The sequence below is a fragment of the Acyrthosiphon pisum genome, chromosome A2 (genome assembly GCF_005508785.2).
Source record: "Acyrthosiphon pisum isolate AL4f chromosome A2, pea_aphid_22Mar2018_4r6ur, whole genome shotgun sequence".
NCBI lineage: Eukaryota > Metazoa > Arthropoda > Insecta > Hemiptera > Aphididae > Acyrthosiphon > Acyrthosiphon pisum.
Window position 1 is genome coordinate 38,004,033 of NC_042495.1, and position 5,353 is coordinate 38,009,385.

The window sequence follows — 5,353 nt, forward strand, 5'->3', positions numbered from 1 at the left end:
CAATCGTGTCGCAAAAAAGGTGTTTTATGTATCAGCCGGCCGCCGTACCGCACAATGTTTGATAATATATATAGGTATACAATTTATACATTTATTTTAATTAATTATAACTAATTATTTATTAACTTTATCGGACTAAATCTATGCCTAAAACCTTCTTTGTGATGTCTTCTTTAATTAAAAAAAAACTGCACGACGATTGAATAAATAGTTTCGGAGTTTATCCTGAATAAAAAAAGCGACTTCATTTTATATAGTAATATAGATATAGATTAATATAGAAATCGTTCTGTGGGAGGTATTATATAAGAAGGCTCGACGACCTCGGGACTGCATTCCAAATATAAGACGTACAATCTCAACTAAACAGGTTATGAAAGTAGATATTAAACGAGAAATGCACAAACCTGTTTTACATCTAAGAAAGGGGTGACGATGAACTAGCAGATACCGAACCATCATGTTATTTAAAAATGCAGTATAATAAACACGTTTTTCATTTTACTATTCGTTAAAACTGCATAATATATAATATAATCGTATATTATATATATAATGAACATGTATTCTGTGTTTATGTATATATGACACATAGTACATGAACAAGTATATATTAGATCGTAGATAGTCGGAATGTGGTTTGACCCGACCAAGCGTGGACACTGGACATCTCCTGTAGATAATGTACGGTCACACATCCGTGAGAACGGCGGATAAGTTGATAAACAGGGGGATAGTAGAGAGCCTTATAAATAAGGGCCTGAAACGGCCTATATTCGGGTAGTGATCTACTCCGGGCAATAGCAAGCACCTTCACGTCACTGATAGCATTGTCAATTTGTCAATTTGGACTTAGAATATTTTCATTGAAGAATAACTTATAATAAAATACAACTTAAATAATTCAATCAAGTCTATCATTTATTAAACACCTGAGTTCTACCTCACCTCAACAGTCTACTACCTGCACAGTGCATAGTAACCAGTTTACCACAATGGTAATAATAATTTACCTTCTATCATTGTGTTTTAATTTTTCAATTTTTTAGCAGCAAATTGTTCTAGTTGGTACTTTTGGGAGTCACGAGTAAAACTTATATTGTCTAGTTCTTTTCGATATAAACCATGGAAACGGGAATTTTTACGCAAAACCAATTTTTGACAAAATCGGTAATATTTTTTTGTTGTAGGTACTTACTTAAAAATGAAAGTTTGTAGAGCCTCAACATTTTTATCGAATATTCATATTAGCATAATATACTAAACATGAAATAATTTTCAAGATATTGTGGTTCTTTTTGTGCCATTTATAGGTATTTTAAATTGTAATATATAAATAATATACCCTTATATACTTAAATAAACTTATAAAATGAATATACCAAAACGAACATACTTGGGTGTTAAAACTCAATTAAAATATTAAAATATATTATTAAAATATATTACGCAATATAAAATAATATTAGGTAATCATACATTCCTTAACGATTACATCATCATTAAAAAAAAACAACATCTTCACAATAAGAAATTAACAGTACGAGACGGACTAAAAGATGACCATATTTGGGCATTAAGAAATAATAAAAATAAAAAACCGTTAGGCAATACCAATACATTATTACGCAACCGGCTTTCTATCGCATTAAAAAACAGTATATAATATTTACACCTACATAGCGCACTGTACGACATTCGGTCAAACAACCAAATATCAGTGTCAAAACTATGCGCAACAAGAAAAATACGATAGCTCCTAACATACGAATTACTTTTCTCGTACCAATATTGCCAAAAACCAACGACAACGAGCAAAATACAACACAAGATTAATGCATATGTGCATTGCTTGACATTCGGTCAAACAACTAGATATCAATGTTAAAACTATGCGCAAAAAGGATAATACGATGATACCTAACATGTGAGACACCTCTATAGAGCAAATAGTGCCAAAAGACCAACAACGATGTGCAAAATACGACATAAAATTTACGCACATGCGCACTGTACGACATTTGGTCCAACAACCAAATATAAGTGCCAAAACTATGCGCAACAAGAAAAATACGATAGCTCTTAACATACAAAATACTTTTCTCGTATCAGTATTTCCAAAAACTAACGACAAAGTGCTAAATACAGCATAAGATGTATGCACATGCGCACTGTACGACATTCGGTCAAACAACCAAATATCAGTGCCAAAACTATGCGCAACCAGAATAATAAGATAGCACCTAACATGCAAAACACCATTGTCGTACCTATAATGCAAAATAACCATCGGCAATGTGCAAAAACATGAATGCACGCGCATGCGCAGTTTACACAACAAATCTATAGCTTCCTTAAATAAACGCAATGCACAGTGCACACATCATCCAGACGTCAATCAATCATCATCCCGAGACGGTGCAACTCATGACAATCATACGATGTGCCACACCGGTGCAGTACACTGCTGCAATCAACATACATAACAACGTCAACGCCGCCCTCAGCGAAACTACGTGCTACCGTACAGTTTTTCTTAATTTGAAATTAATCTTTCTCCACGAAGTTAACTTAACTATTGCGTTTGTTCTAATACCAGGTGTGAGTTCATTTTGGTTTATTCATTTTATTCTTCAAACTTAAAAAAAAAAACATGTCTTTATCATTTACTACACTACTTGAACAATCCTTTCATAATACCAGACCGTTAAGAAACCTCTTACACAAATACTTCCAAATGTTGCACTTCCAATAGTCCATTCCAATTAACAAATAATACATATTTCGATTCATAAAAAAACACTATAAATGAAACACACCTTAGGCGCTGCCTGATGTTTTATCATTTAGACGTTCAATCGTCAGAATGTACTTGCAGTTAATGTATCTCGAGTTTTGAAGCGTGCAGGATTTATCCTAATACTCTTTAACGGGACAAGACCGCTAACGGTATACGTGGCGCGCTCTTGTTCCATACATGTGCGCAACTGCACAATAATGAACGACGAATTCACGATTCGCCTAAAATATATAAGCATCGCAAACAACATAGAGCACGCTCATCGCGCCGCTATAGTTGCGATCGTCAATAATACACTTTTTCCAGATTTGAATACATTACAATCCCTCAATTAATGAAGACAAATGTAAAATCTTCAATCAACTAAATTTCACATAGAAAAATACAAAAATACAATCAAACACCTTCAAACTCCTGTCAGAAACATCAAAAATACAACAAGCAAAGTAACACACGCCGGAGATTGGCAAATATCTTATAAGGCCGCCAGTTGCAACAGATCAATACCTTTTTCACCACTTATTTCCCGTAACTGGTTGCGATATTTCCGGACGGTACTCACACACTGCTACTCGGAAATATCAAAAAGTACCACATAGCTACCGATTACAATTATCAGAACAACGACGAACCGCGATACCCACCAACGAGTATACTCGTGGTCGGGAATTACAATCGGTTGAACGGTATCATTATATATATTCATACAACAAGTCGAGTTTACTCGCGGTCGGGCACAATATAGTATAGTTATACATAAATATATATATATTATATTATATTATCCCAGTATTATAAAGTGTATATACATTGAATTAAACCAATCAAGTGAACACCAACAAACCAGCCGTGGATTCAACAGGACACAACCAAGGCAGTGAAGGAAGCTCACATCCATCACTCATCGCAGTATCCACATCGCTGGAAAACAAAAAAGGTAGCTACCCTGTTGAAGCACATCATAAGAGACGAAGAACAAAAAACCGGGAGTTATTACCACTCATATCCCACCACAATCATTATATTTCCCTATACTTTTTATAATAAGTCAAATGACTAATTAAAACGTCTGATAAGCCAATTAAAATAAAATATTGTATTTCAAGAATTAATAATTGTATAAATAACAGAAATATGAAAATAAAAGATAACGTTATATCAATCAAAAGCTAACAAGAGTTGAATTTCGTTACAACTCAGACTCCATCTCTCTTAAAGAGAGATTAACTTCAAGTACATAAGCATTCACCAATACACAGTATAAATTAACTAATAAACTAATAAACCATGTCTTAGGCGCTGCCTGATGTTTCATTGTCCATTCTGGATCTTGAATCATCAGAGTGTACTTGCAGTTAATGAATCTCGAGTCTTGAAGTGGGCAGGATTTATCCTGATACGAATAGAGACAAATGGACGTAGCCGTTTGGACGTGGGGATAATTGGACGTCAAAAAAAAAAAATTATTAAAAAAAGGTTATTTATAATTATTATAATACGTCAAAAATAAATACAAAATATTTAAATATACAACAGAAATTAAAATACAATTATTATTATTTATATCTACTAATTATTATAATACGTCAAAAATGCATATAATACATCTAAAAAATTGTTGAATGTCAAACATAGTTATTTATACTAATTATATTTTCTTGTGTTATAATATTGAAAAAATGATTATCATTTCATATTAATGCAGACAAATATTTTGAGCGGTTCCGCGTAAAAATGATATTTTAGTTCTAGTTTCATAACTTTGAACAATTCTTAAAATACGTATATCCGTATCAATAAATTTCTTTAATTTTTTGGGGGGACTCTTATCTGCTTCAAGTTGGCTGTAAAATACATCTCGCCCATCTTGTATTTTTCGTAAACAGTTGATGAAAGACCATGCACTTCCATTTCGACATTTCAGTGGCGTATATAGAAATTATTTTCACTATGGGCCGGCCAATTTACCCCCACCATAGCTACAACTAGACATTTTTTAGGGAACTGGTGGCTTTAATTATAACATAAATGATACAAATATAGGAATTTAAATTTATTAATATATATTTATTATTAAATAAGATACATAATAAATTAAGCATTTTTCTACAGTAGGTAGACTTAATATTATGTAAAATTCATTTTTCTATTTTTTTTAATAAAAGTATCAACAATTTCTTCAACATTTAGAGGTATGTTACGATGAATCGTCATCAACGCAAGGCCCGACAATCTAACGTTGCCTTGTTGATTTCTCAAAAATGTTTTAAGTCGACCTAGTGTTGAAAAACTCCTTTCAACAGATGCAGTAGTAACAGGTATGGTACATAATATTTTCAACAGAACATATATTGTTGGAAATTCATCTTTGTTACATTTTTTTAAAGCTTCAATAGCATTTTTTGGTATGCTGTCAGATGAATTTGAACAAAAAAGTTTCCATTTACTTCTCCATAGTCTCCATTCACCTTCAATAATTGATGGATTATACTATCTTCAAATCAGTTTGGTAAAAGGTAATGGCATCTGATACATCACTATAGTTAGAATTAA